General features: G+C 46.2%; 1 non-coding gene across 1 annotated transcript; it reads right to left on the bottom strand.

Moving 5' to 3' along the window:
• Positions 1 to 338: 338 nt before the first annotated feature.
• Positions 339 to 538, bottom strand: LOC126533340 (U2 spliceosomal RNA). Its single transcript, XR_007599993.1, has one exon. It is a non-coding gene; the product is annotated as a U2 spliceosomal RNA (small nuclear RNA).
• Positions 539 to 15,130: the final 14,592 nt, after the last annotated feature.

Below are 15,130 nucleotides of genomic sequence, written 5' to 3'. Positions count from 1 at the left end.
CAAATTTTTTTTTACAGATTAAATCATTTATAGCGATTACCTAGGCGACGTTACAACGCAGGCGAGAGCTTGCGCGGCAAAGGAACGCGCTGATAACACGCTTCCGAGAGCGAGGGTGACGTGGGGTCACGGCGATGCCCTCGCGCAACACCTGCCGCACCAACGAAGCGACAAGTGTTCCTTTCGCCCGCTCAGCTCCGTCGAGGCGCGCACGTGACGTGGCGTCACAGCCAATAGGAATTTAGGTGCCGTTTGCCTGCTCCAGACGACAGACGCTGGCTTTCATAGCGGAGCTCTTTATGGCTAGGGTTCCATGCATTTTTGTACTGCGTGTGCAAGAACCGTGGGGCGATGCCGGAGATAGAGGAATACCGGGCCGACCCGCGGCGGAGGTGAAGCAGGCTTTAAGGCTGCTTCAAGCCGCCAACTTGCAAACTTAAATTTAATATCTTGGGTCCAAATACAACCCGTATCAGACATTAAGCTGATAAGAACAGATAATACACTTTGACCCGGCCGCGTCGGCCATGTCTACGTTCGCACCGCCCGCCCCCTCTTTGTCGGCGTTCCAAGCATTTGCCGTGTCTACTTCCGTTTACTTCTACCCGCTCGGGGCGGCGTTCCCGTCGTGCACGCTAATGCATATAAATATCAGGGTAAATGAGTTCGTACCTTTGTCCAAAATTCTGTGTCACCTTTGTATATATCGTATGCTAAACAGCTTCGCTGGTCATTCACCTTCACAGAGCGGAATGACTCATGATTTTTTTGTTTCTCTTAATGGACCATTTGATGATTTTGCTTCAAACCATTATTCGCTGTGCGACGTGCTTTTTGTTACAGTTTTGTAATATCGGGGTGTTTAACGAAATACATTCAAGATTTCTTAAATTATGGGGTTTTACGTGCCAAAAGCACTTTCTGATTATGAGGCACGCCGTAGTGGAGGACTCCAGAAATTTCGACCACCTGGGGTTCTTTAACGTGCACCTAAATCTAAGTACACGGGCGTTTTCGCATTTCGCCTCCATCGAAATGCGGCCGCCATGGCCGGGATACGATCCCGCGACCTCGTGCTCAGCAGCCCCTCAAGATTTCTAAACTATGTGGAAAAGGATCGAGATAACTAAATTATTTTCTCTGTATCGCTTTTAGCACAAATTCATCCATTTGCAAACGACTCAATGTAGTAATTAGGAAAGTAAATGTGTAAATTAGACTAAACAACCTTTTAGCCGAAGCGGCCTTGTGATTGATCCCAATGAAAGACTTGAAGTGTGCCATCCGAGGAGCTCATAACCGCTTCCGGAAATGCAAAAAAGCTGACGCTGATAATTGTTGCAACGCAATATATTCCAACCAGTTCTACGCAGAAAAGCGCCGCTGAACAGCCGAAGAGAGCCTCTGTCAGCAGTGGCTCTCTTCAATAGCAATAGCAGACGCCTGTGAGTGACGTGACGGCTTGTGCCCGGCAAGTACGCAGGCGAGCATCAAACGAGCGACCTTGTCAAGCTACGATCTCGGTCGCTTCATGCCAGCCTGACGTTCCTTCAGGCGTCATGATCTTGTTATAAGGCCGTAAAGTAAGAATCAAAGCTTTCGGTGGTGATACGTCAATCCTAATTAGAAGTTGCTTATGTGCATGCCGTACGAAAATTATAGTTTTATTCCGCCCACTCAAGTTCCGCAGCCCCACCTCGATGCCGAGGTCCTCGCACATCGAGCGTACAGCTTGTGTCACACGTGTCGACACCGATTACATTTGTAGCACAGGCGCAAATGCTGAAGCCCAGGGGCCGGGAGATACGTTGTGGCCCTTTGTTCGAGCATTCGAGGTGCTCCTCTTCGCGGTCTTTGCCAGACCCGTGCTGTTCCTGCGCCGTGCTTTAGAGAAGCCCCCTCCCCTTTGGGCACTTAAGACGGCAGCAGCTGTGTCTGACGGGATAGTCGCAGACAGCCCAAAAGCATTCGGTCGGCACTCACGCACACAAACGCACAGACACCGAGAGGCACGACTTGTTATGTGACGACGAACGTAACAGAAACCGCCGAGGACAAAAGTGTGGTCGGGCGGGTGGTCGCTGCTGAACGCTTATGCGCTCGGCCACTAACGGGGCGCCAAGCTGTTGCCGGTAATGAGTTGGTCGGGATTTAACGGCACCACACTTTCCCTTCACATGCTTACCCTTTTTCCTTCGACTCTCCCTTATGCTGGTTTTCTTTTGTCTGTGTTTTATTCGCTTTGCGCCGTCACCATTATCAAAATAGGCTCAACTCGCGAAAGTTCGCAAATTGTTGAATTTTATAACAGTACAAGGCTTAATTGGCAGCCCAGGGTGCGTTAAAGATGGCGCCGACCTATAACGTCCCTATACGTTGTTACTATATAATTCGTTCGTAAGAATTTAGTTGCAACTATTTATTTATTTATTTATTTATTCATTTATTTATTTATTGCTGCCAACCGATTGCTGGGGTCATTACAAGGAGGGAAAAAAAAAGAAAAAAGGAGCCAGCACGGGAAAAGAAACTCATAGTCAAGATAATACAAAACAGTAAATACTTAAAAAATGTTTCACATTCGTGGCAGTACATTTCCACAGCTTGTTCAGAAGCATATACGCATCATTTGAAGCAAGACTTGGATAAGTGTTTCCATAATAGTTTCGTTAGGACACTTCCACGAGAAATCGAAACAGGTGGTATATTTGACACTTTTACTATTTCTGATAATTTTAAACATTACGCACACGTGAATGAATAGTGCTAAAGTGTTACTGATTTTTAAAGAAAGTTATTAGTAAACGGGAAAAAATTATTAAAGGTCGTCGGGCGACGACGACAATATTACGAAATGTGTGTGTGTGTTTTTTTTTAATTCGAGACAATGTTTAAGGGCACGAAAATATAGTATAGCAAATATATTTATTTGCAGTGAAAATAGAAGTAAATGGGGAAACAGCTCAGAACATTTACTGAATATTTTGATGGGTGATGCGTGTACCATCGAGGACTTGTAAGAACTGCATCTGCTCCTCACCAAAAGCGAAATACTAGCTAAGTGACTGTGACTATGAGCGATGGAATAACCTCAAGAACATTGGGAGTCCCACACGAGGCCGAGGTCACATATGAGGTGTGGGAAAACTAAGGCATTGTACAGAAATCATACTTCGGGTGTGTATGAACTAGCTAAGTGGATTTCCAAGTGGGTTCCGCAATGCTATATACGGCAGATACAAGCTGCGACCACTCGGGAAGCAAAACAGTGCGAGCAGCAAGCATCCTTCGTTCTGCATTTTGACTTCGAAGAAAACTGGACTGCCCTTGTTGTTTCGAATGATATTCGATCCTACCAATGGCACGAAAAAAAAAAAAAAATACTCAGTTTTCACATGTTTTGTAACCACAAGTAAAACAATACGCACTTACGCCGTTGTAAGCGATGTCATGTCGCACGACACGTTTCCTTTTATAAACATTTTTCAGTAATTTAACACTTTTCTAATTTTTATATATTGAGTAAAAAATTATTACTTTAAAAACTGGAACAGAGAAGCAGAAGCAGAGTCCCAAAGACGGGCAAGGTAGAAGAATGTAGCGCTTTCGAGAACTTTTTTAAAGAAAGTTACCTTGTTCAGAAATCTAGAAAATGCCGTGAGTTACTTCCCCTTTACACTGCTTTACATTTGCACTGTAAATAAAGATATTTGCTATATTATACTTTTGTGACCTTAAGCATTGTTGCGAAGTTAAGGTAAAAAAAAGCACATTTCGCAATATTATCGTCGCCCGACGACTTTGATAATTTTTTTCGCATTTGGTAATAGCTATTTTTTAAAAAGCGGTGGCAGTTTAGCACTATTCTGTCACGTGTGCCTAATGTTTCAAATGATAATAAAAATAAAGAAAGCTGTATATACCACCTGTTTCGATCTCCCGTGGAAATGACCGTATGGAAGAAAGGAAAATCGAAATGTGTAGCTATGGATTTTGTATGACTGACAAACTTCATCATGATATTTAATATGACATTCGAAAATGTGAAGCAGGGTCGGAAGCAGGGTCTGATAATTTGAAGCAGGTTCGATATTCTTGCGCTGCGTATTTCCGATATATCTTAACTACAGGATTATAACATTTGTGTTACGGAGTCTGCCCTACGATACCTCGAACAAATAAACCAAATAAAAGCTATTCCGTTCATGAGCCGGTGCTTTGCTCGAACTTGACTTACTAGAGATGCGCATGTGCCCTCACAATAGTTTACCTAGAAACTTCATGGATGGTTATTAGATGTTACTCTTCGAAGCTTTGTCTGTGGACTTGTGGTCTGATACTTGTTGTCCGCTACAGTCTATGTAATTTCCGCTGTCAATCCGTTCGGAAGTATACGGGCCACAAATCGAGCAAAAATAATTATATGGGTAAAAACTTTTGTGAGCACAGAGCGATGTACTAGAAAACGACGACAAGCAATTATGTCTACTAAATTTTAGAAGGGTATTATTTTGGGACAATTAGCGAAGATGTATCTTCTGCTGCACTTCCGTAGCCAGTCTATATACCGTTTAAGTTCGTTGTCACTCAATTAATAGATGAAGTAAGCTTCCGAGCACCATAAGGGGGTCTAACAAACCACCGTAGCTGGCTTAATTCTTGCCCCATTGTGCCTATTAAGTACACGTGGTCTGGGACACTGAAGAGAAACACTAAATCAGTTTACACTGACAAAGTATTCTTGTAAAGCCTGATTGCCGTTAATTTCGCAGTAATGCCTCGATTATCAGATGGGACAACGAAGGTAAATATTCCATTTTTTTAAATTTTCGCAACATATTCTTTTTATTAGGACCACTGTGGCTGAATAATAATTCTTGAAACTTGCTAACACAAACAAAATTGGCTCCTTAAGAATACAATGTAGTCTACCTTTACGGATAAAAAAACTGACTAAGGTCGACCAGACGTCACCAAAATCCATGACGTCACTGGGAGCAGGTGTGGGAACTTCAAGGCGTCACCTGTATTTTATTGTTGCATGTTTTCTTTGTAGCAGGTCTCTTCTGACGGTAAGAGAGGGAGAGAGACAAGGAGTCTGACTGGAAGAGATTCCGGTTTGCTACCCTGCACTGGGGGAAGGGGAAGACGGAAAGAATAAATTGAAATTTTAAATTAAGTTATGAGGTTTTACGAGCCAAAACAACGATCTGATTATGAGGCACGCCGGATTGGGGAACTGAGAAATAATTTGGGCCACCTGGGGTTCCTTAACGTGCTCCTAAATCTAAGTACACGGGTGTTTTCGCATTTCGCTTTCATCGAAATGGGGGCGCAGTGGCCGGGATTCAATCCCGCCACTTCGTGCAAAGCATCCCAACACCATAGCCATTAAGCAACCACGGCGGGTGCTGAAAGAATAGCGGAGAGAGAGAGCAAGTTCTGATGGTAAGGGTGACTTCTTTGGTATCCGGAACCGCGCACGCGAATGGGGCCCTGAGCTAAAGCTCCACCTTGCGATGAAGGTGCCCCACCCCAATAGGAATGAACGTTTATCTCTGTGTATTGGATGACGAAGTGCTTTTTCTGTGGAGCATAACCTGTCCGTCTCTCTGCTTTTCTGGATTTTTCACTGCTGTTGCGGGGTCTGCCGCCCCACATCTCGTGGTGATGGACGTGCAACCTCCCGAGGTTTCGTCCGGCTACGTTTCATCAGCGGGAAGTGCCTCGAGGAAGCGAGGAAATACATCTAGCGACAGCGAGGACACTGAGCTGTACTTCGCATCAGCTGACGAGTCATCGCAAGACTGTCTTGAACCGCAAAGCCAAAGCGAAGAATTGCCAATGCATCTTCGAAGTCAAGTTCGTTCACCGCAAAAAAAAAAAAAAAAAAAAGAAAAAAAAAAAAGAAAAAAAGAAAGCGCCTCAGCGATGGCCTCATACCATACTGTCTGTGCCACAGAACTCGAATGACAATCTGCGCGTCCTCAACAGGCAAGCACTGTACTTGTTTTTTGAGAAAACTGTTCCAAACGTGATCAAAGACGTGAGGCAACGCACGGAAAAACATCTTGGCCATCGACGTGATGACCGCGAGTGCGCTGAGCCCTATGCAGCGTGTAACACAGCTGGACAACATAAGGGTTCGATCCATTGTCCCAGCGGATGGTACCACCATTGCAGGAGTCACTTGCGACATTGACATTGAGATCCCTGATGCAGACCTTCATGTGCTCATAAAACTAGCGAGTGAGAACAATGTTATTGTGCACGCCGACCGTCTTGGACGGCGTCTTGGTAAGACAAGTTGTGTGAAATTAACGTTCAAGGGTGACTGCCTTCCCTCCTACGTGAAGGTTGGCGACTTCCGCCACCCGGTTTGACCGTTTGTTCCGAAACCGCTGCAATGTTAAAACTGCCAGAGAATGGGCGTTTGCATATATTCTGCCATGTGTCCCCGATGCATCGAGCCCCACACAGAACAAAACTTTGGTGCAACTGTTCTGAAGTGCTCTAACTGCCATTACACTGCTTGGACGCAGGGACCGCATTATCGATCCCTCTTGGACTTCATTAAGTCAGCAAATCTTTTTTCATTCATTTAATCATCCTTATTCACCCCCATCACATACCCTTGTATGCCCTGAGGCATTTATCCTCGCATTAAAAAAAAAGTGCTCTAACTGTCAAGGCGCTCACAGTGCTTCTTACAAAGACTGCCCGAAGATTAGGGCAGTCCGTGCTCAAACAAATGGTTAGGGACAATTCAACCCATAAGGAGGCCGCTGAAACTGTGTGACGTAGACGACGTCGCCGTAACAGTCTTCACGTAGGAGTGCGACTGCTTCGAAAAATGCGTTACCTATTCAAGTAACGACGTCACCTGCGGCTCCCAGCGTATTCGTGTACGCCAACAAGTTTATCATCATCATCATCATCATCATCATCTGCGAGCCGAGCTTATCGAACTCAATCAGGCTATCCGGCTATGAATCATTTATGTCGCCAACTATCGGTGAAAACAGCAAGGTTATGGTGTTTATTCGCAGTGACCTCACTTACATTCTTCAGCTTGTACCACCTCATGACGATAACCAATACCGACGCACAATGCTTAACAGTAAAGAACAAAATACTTACCTTTACTGTTGGGAGTGCCTACTATTACCATCAAGTAGGTTTGGTTACAAAACATTACGATACATCCTGTCAACATCTCCTGCTTCATGGATTATCATCGGGGACTTCAACGCTCATTATACACTCTGCGGAAGTACGAAAATCAACGCAAAAGGCAGATACTTGTCATCTTTCGCCTCCGACAGCGAATTCTAGCTTTTAAATGACAACCGTCCTAAATTTCTACGCGGCTCCACATACAGCAACTGTGTTCACTTGGCCTTCGTCTCAAGAAGTCTCGTCAGGCGTACTAGATGGTTTACAGACATAGAAACACATGGGAGTGACCATATTCCCACGCATGTCAAGATCAGAGGACTTTCCTCTTCCAACTCAAATGATACAATCAAAAGAGTGGACTGGCCTAAAGTCCAATCTGTTATGGAAGACCCATGTCAGGGTAATTTACTACATAATTTGGAAGACACAATCAAGAGCACACCGAAAGACAATACGCGTACTCTAATGTGCTCTTCTAGATTCACTGAATTTGATATAGAATTAGAGTGACTTCGAGCAATTCGGCGACGCGCCGAACGTAGATACCGACGGACATAGTCAGTGGACTATCTACAAGCTGCTAGACGTCTACAAAAGAAGATCCAGCGCCAGTTAGGCGAACCATAGTCACAACGCTGGACTGCTTTTTGTGAATCGCTAGACCCTCGCAATCGCAAGCCCCTATCGCACTTATGGAGGACGGTGCGAGGGCTTAGGAAACCACCCGTACAGCAGTCTCCATTCAAGGCTCTGGCTCTCTTCCAACAGCGACCAGATATTGATGTCGCAGAAGACTTCTGTGCCAGATTATCCGGGCAACTCGCAGCTTCCAACAACTTATCACATTCCATCAGCTTTCGCCACTACGTGACCCCCGCGCGGGAGTCACTCAAGCCATCCCAGCTTTGTGCAGACGTACGTCTTTACCAGGACCTGACGGAATTTCTTACAGAGCTCTGTGTCATCTGGGTGAGCGAGCAATGAGTGTTCTGCTTGAAATATATAATGAATCCTGGCTAACTGGCACACTCCCCTCAAGCTGGAAGACTAGTCGCGTAGTTCCGCTACCGAAGCCTAGCAAGTTTCCATTGGAGCTTTCATCGTATCGCCCGATTGCATTAGCGAACTATGTGAGCAAAGTGATGGAGAGGATGATCCTCGGACGCCTGGAGTGGTACATGGAATACCCCAATGTCTACCCAGCTGCCATGGCAGGCTTCCGACGTGGCCGCTCATCGATTGATAACATCGTCGACATGGTTACCTACGCTCAGCACCACATAGGATGTAAACGTCTCTGCGCTTCTTTGTTCTTCGGCGTCAAAGGGGCGTACTACAATGTTACACATGAAGCCACCCTCCCCACTCTCTAAGAGGTAGCCTCGGTGGTCGGATGTTTAGATGGATACATAGCTATCGCTTTATGCGATCTTTCTTTGTGAGCCCTGAGGACGGCCACACCCCTATACATTACACCTACTGTGGCGTCCCCCAGGAGGCGTACTGAGCCATACGTTGTTTAACCTCACTCTGATTGGTCTCCTTCCTCACATTCCAAACAGTTAAATTATCAATGTACGCGGATGGCATATGCGTTTGGGCGTCTGGAGTGACACGCTTACAGCTGCGCGCAATGCTCCAAAAAGCTGCCACTAAAACTACGCTCTACCTCCGCAATCAAGGCCTGGAGATTTCATCGGATAAATGTGCGCTTGTGGCATTTACGCGCAAGCCCATGACGCACTACAGTGTAGTAATAAATGGGCAGATGATACAATATCTACAGTCATACGAATTCTTGGGTGTCATAACTGACAGAGATATCTCATGGAGCCCCCATGTATTGTACATGAAGAAGCGATTGACAGGCATCTTATCTTCACCCTGAAGTTTTTCACTGGAATGACCTGGGGAATGTCCACAAGCGCTATGTTGCAACTATATTGGGTACTCTTTCTCGGCTTTTTGCGGTACAGTTTGCTAGCATTGACTAACGCAAGTAAAACAAGCCTACGTACTATTCAAATCGTTCAGGCTGAGGCGCTCAGGATTTGTATAGGTCTTCCTCGAAGTGCGTCAACGGCGGCAACTATTGCATATGCCAGAGACCACCTCATCAAGACGCACATCGCTGTTGAAGCACTAAGAGTTCACTCAAGGCACCTTGCACACACTCCTTGCCACCATCTAGCCTGTCTAGCTGCGGAGAGACCACGTGCCTCGTTCTGCCGAACGGTACCCGCACGTTGTGAGGCTATACCATCTTGCTTCACACCTGCCGCGAGACCTTCAACTCCTAGTTCCTTGTTGTCTCATTCAACCAAAGATCAACCTGACAATACCTGGCGTTCGCAAAAAATACATATGTCATCGCCGGCTCTTAAACAGCTTATCTTACTCCTATTTTTTAAATGAGAAGTACCGGTATTGCACCCACATATGCACCCATGGCTTCGTCCGGCTGAAGAGCTCTACCACAGCTGTCGTAATTCCAGCAAAAGTCACCACAATCGAGTTGAAAGCATCTCACATGACAACTTCGACGGCAGCAGAACTCGTAGTGCTTCGAGTCAAGTCGCACTACACTTTATTAAGACGAACCAACACGTAAATGGTCGATTTTCTGTGACTCGAAGACGGCACTTGCAGCGTTTATTGTCAGCCTCACGGCGCGGTCCACATGAACAGATAATATTTCAAATCACAGAGGCCATACACTACCTGACTGAGAAAAGACATGAAAATTTTCCAGTGGCTACCAAGTCATTGTGGTATCATCGGTACTGAATCAAGCTGATCAATCTGCTCGTTCAGCTCATGCAGAAGACAACCACCTATTGATCTCGCTGTCTAGGAGAGATGCTGCAAGGATGCTCCGCCTACTTGCATGCCAGTACACTACCTCAGAGTGGAATGAACCACATTTTTATGCACGCCCGTTTATACTCCCTGGATCCAATCTTAAGCCTCCGACTTCCACCAAGACTTCCCCGAAGAGACGCGACCCTTTTGTGTAGGCTATGGCTGGGCGTCGCGTTTACGAGCGCCTACGCATACCGCATAGGGATGGCCGACACCGCAGCATGTGGCCATTGCGGCGACGCGGAAACAGTTCGTCATGTTCTTTGCTAGTGCTCGCAGTGCCAGTACGCAAAGACAATCACTTTCAGTCATGCTGAACCAGTTGGACGACCAGCCTCTGTCGGAAGAAAGAATTTTGCAACATCGACGCGACTTAACATCGCATCAGAAGGCCGTGCAAGCGCTACTGCGTCTTTTGAGAACTACCGGCCTGTGTAACAACTGTGATTGGAACGTCTTTTCTGTTACCTGTTTTATTTTTTCTTTATATTTTATTTCCCCCTTTCTTTCTCCTCTCGCTATTTGTCGTCTTTACAATCCCTTCATCCCGCACCCAATTGCAGGGTAGCAAACCGGAAGCTCGCCTATGGTTAACCTTCCTGCCTTTCCTCTCTCTCTCTTTCTGTACTAATACAGCTCAAATTATCAAGTTGTAAGTTGAGTAAGAAAGAGGAGCTAAAAGTGAGATTTTTAGGCAAGAGTCTGCGGGATAGACAAGACTTTTGGTGCCCCAAGTGTCCCATAAAAACGCCATCGCGACCGGTCTCTGCCGTCTGCTGCAGTGCCTCCGTTGCTCTGAGCCTTTCCTCTGCTTGAGCTCCGTTTATGCAGTACAGATCACTCAATCGAGGTCACCGGTTGTCAGCGCCGTGCAAATGCTACCTTCTACTTTGTTTTCCGCTCCAACAGCGTCGAAAAACACTGGAGACTCAACGCAGCAGAAGAGCGTCCTGCTTTTGAGGTTTCGTATTTTCGTTGCTTCCTTCCCGCGATCGCTGAGCAACAGTAAATACGCTTATTGATGCGAAAGCATCAAATGGCCCACTGATCGAAAAAGCCGGTGTCTGTCGCCTGCAGCAGCGAAACGGCACCTAAATTCCTATTGGCTGTGACACCAGCCTCGACGGAGTTCCCATTGGCTGCGACGCCACGTCACACGCCCTCCTCGACTGAGCAGAACAGGCGAAAGGGGACACCTGCTGCTTCGTTAGCACGCCAGGTGTTGCGTTAGGGGCGACGGCATCGCCGTGACGCCTCGTCACCTTCGCTCTCGAAAACCGGTGCGTGGTCCATATATGCGCACGCAATGTGCCTCGAGCAGCCAGTCACGCGACAATTTTGCGTGTATTCGCAGACTTCTTTCACGCCCAGAAAAACACTTTTATGTAGCACGTATTGAGCAACGGAAATCTGTATCGGGAGTTTTTCATCTTGCTCCACAATTTTCTCATTGACACTTTTAATCTAACTATAATACTTCAGCAATTTATCAATTATTTAAGAATAACTATGTAATTAGGTAGAATTAAAAAGAATAATCTGAGTAGCTCCAAGAGATGGCGAACAGCATTACCTTAGTTCTGTTCAGCTACGTAGAATTTGCATATTGCAAGGTTACGTGGGACACCCTGTATAAAGTGCGCGCTACTTTCGTGCATCTACACTATTAAATGAAATAACAATAATAGCATTTGTTATCTTCCGTATTTCTTACGGCTTTTAGAGACGTCGTTTACTATATTTTTCGTTCTTTATTCTTCTTTCTTGTTTCCTTTTTCTAGCTCTTTTGTTTCTTCGATATTGGATGGATGGATGGATGTTATGAGCGTCCCCTTTGAAGTTGAGTGGTGGAAAAGGATAGACAGTTGGGCGAGTTGGTACGGTAACATGGTCTTAGCTGCTAGCGCGAAGTGAACACGGACACAGAAAGGAGCAGACAGGACGAGCCACCAAGCTCATTTTCTTACTTTAGCTGACACACACACACACACACACACACACACACACACACACGCACACGCACGCACACGCACACGCACACGCACGCACACGCACGCTCGCACGCACACGCACGCACGCACGCACGCACGCACGCACGCACGCACGCACGCACGCACGCACGCACGCACGCACGCACGCACGCAAAGAATTCCCAGCATCAAACTTTCTGAACCATTACTGGGAACTTTGTTTTTTGTACGCGTCTGTTGTTTGTGGCCTCCCTAGTTTTCTGCCACCAAACCTCCAATCGCCTCTTACTGATATTTATGGACTGCCTTCCCAGTAAAATATTTTCTTTCGTTTAAAGGTTTCAATTCTTTGAAAGTGGGGTTACTGCTCAGTAACTGCGAACATGTACACCCAGCCACACAAGTGTACGGACTATGGGATCGCAGAAAGCGCTCAATTTCCGAGCAACCTTTAGCCATAGTCAGTAAAACTGTATAAGACAATGTTTTTTAGCATATTCTAGTCGAGGCCCGATATGCAAACAGCGGACTGCGTTGTGAGGTTAGGGAGATATTCAGCTTTTTCTCAGATTTCATGGTCCGTAATATTTTGTGGCCGAGTGTACAGCTGAGCACATAGAAAGCTTTATGCGTGATGGCTGCTGGCATAAAAGGACAGAGGGACCACAAAAATTATTCAAAGGACATCGGGGTTCTTGCGCATGATGGCCTGATATTCCTTCCTGTCGTTGATTTTCCGCGTGTGATTCACCGGTGAAGCGTGCCCGAGTGGCTCTGGGCAGACTCCGACGTCCAAGCCTCGCTTTCCATCCGGAACTCAACTTCAAGGAACGCAGTACCCGTGGCATCGCACGCACTCGACGCCAACGCGAGCGGGGAGCAGAGGAGACGACGCAAAGAAAGAAGAACGGGTTCCCGAGACACGCCATTCGACGATCTAGTTTGATGCGCATAGGAGTTCAAGATGAGAATAACTAAACTAAAAGCTTTGCGGGAAAAAAAAAAATTATATCCAACAAAACGCAGCGCAGTGCAGAAAAGGAAATCGCTGAAAAGCAAAGAGTGCGCGAAGGCTAGCCGCTAGTTGAGTTATTTTTGAAAACCGCGGAAAGCGTAGGAACGTTATACTGACGCATGCCCTGGTAAAGCAAAGAACGTCTGCGCGAATGCATTGTATAGGTTAAGGTGGATCCGAAGGGTCGGAGCAATTCAAGTGACCTCGCATCCCCCCTCTCCCAAACAGCTCTCCCCTTCTTATGGTCAGAGCACAGGGAAGGAACGCTACAGCCGTCGAACCGAAGTTTCCGGGTCGAGACACGCACTGTGAACGGTCGCAGCTGTTTCTCATTCGACCAGGAGCACGGTTCTTTAGTCAGCGTCCGGCGGCTACGACGATAGAGGCCACGCTCTGTTTCACGCTGACATGCACCACGTGAAATAAACACCAGGAAATAAATAATTCGTATCGTGTTAGAGAACGAAGCCACGAAATAGATCGGATCATTGAAATTTAGCCTCACGAGTATCGCGCGTCACTTTAGCGGTATTCTGTCACTTGTCCCGCGAGCAGCCTCATGCAGTGCTGATGCCAAATGCATGTGCATCGAGAGAATATCTACTTAACGTCCTGTAATCGGAAGAAATCTGGGTGGGTAAATTCCCGATTGGCTTCAAAAGTCTGTCCTGGCAATGCAAGAACCGCCCGATGCGTTTAAGAGAAGTTAGAAACAATCAGACATACCTTGCAGAGTCTTGTGTCCTGAATTAAAAATCAATAGTGGCCTGTTGATGCTGTAGCATCCAAAGCGTGCTCGCCTTTGCGCATTGCGCATCGGCAACGGTGAGAATAAAATAGGGAGCCAAAGCTGACCATTAATATAAATAAATAAATACATAAATAAATAAATAAATAAATAAATAAATAAATAAATAAATAAATAAATAAATAAATAAATAAATAAATAAATAAATAAATAAATAAATAAGTAAATAAGTAAATAAATAAATAAATAAATAAATAAATAAATATTATTGCTAAGCAAAACAAATGTTAAAACACACACATACACACGCACACAAACGCGCGCGCGCGCGCTGGCAAAATATTCCCCTATAATTAAACTGCTGCAGATCTTTTTGACCACTAAAATATGCATGCGCGATCATCCCGACGCCTTCTTCGTTGCTACGCGTAATGGTGTAATCAATAGAATCGGCGTTTCGCTCGGTCCACGCTGAACGGTGGCTGATAGGTACGATGAGCCGCCTGTTCTAAATTACGAACACATTGTTACAGGAAGACAGATGCACGCTAGCTGGAGACGACCGAACCAGCAAAACACAGGGCGTTTCGATTTATATCTGCGAGAGGAGGCTATCGTTTCACCAAGCACCATTAGCCTTCCGACATCAATGAGCAGTGGCTAAGGTAATGACGATTAAGCGTAGCGAGACCTGCCCAACGGTTTAACGTCTGGATCTCATGCTTTCGTCTCTTCCGTGAAATGCTCGCACTGCTGCATCCGGTGTGACAATCGCTTATAGTGGGGCTGCTGCGTAGAAACAACGAGAGTCAGCCAGTGCCTAGTTTTGTTGGTGGAAGCGGGACATTGGCGTTTGATGGAACTTTAAGGCTCCGCCCCTGGCTGAGTTCGGAGGGCTCAGCGTTGACTGGAGGGGACGCGTTACCCGCCGCGGTGGCTATGGTATTGCGCAGCTAAGCACGAGGTCGCGAGATCAAATCATGGCCGCGGCGGCCGCATTTCGATGGGGGCGAAATGCAAAAATGCCCGTGCCCCGTGCATTGAGGGCACGTCAAAGATACTTTGGTGGTAGACATTAATTCGGAGGCCACCACTACGGCGTGCCTCATAATCAAATTTTGAATTCTGGGGTTTTACGTGCCAGAACCACAATAAGTCCAGTTACGTGACTAATAAAGCATTTACTCTTGACCAGCCTCGTTACTAAGCAACATAACTTTATTACTATTGCTGAAACCTCGGCGGCTTGGGCTACTGACATAATGACGCGTGGTTAAAGCGCTGTGGGAGACGAAACACAACAATGAAATACACAGCAGGGGCGCTCGAGATGAACTGACTTTACAACGCATATGA

The sequence above is a fragment of the Dermacentor andersoni genome, chromosome 7 (assembly GCF_023375885.2).
Source record: "Dermacentor andersoni chromosome 7, qqDerAnde1_hic_scaffold, whole genome shotgun sequence".
Taxonomy (NCBI): domain Eukaryota; kingdom Metazoa; phylum Arthropoda; class Arachnida; order Ixodida; family Ixodidae; genus Dermacentor; species Dermacentor andersoni.
This window is presented reverse-complemented; position numbering and strand designations above follow the sequence as displayed.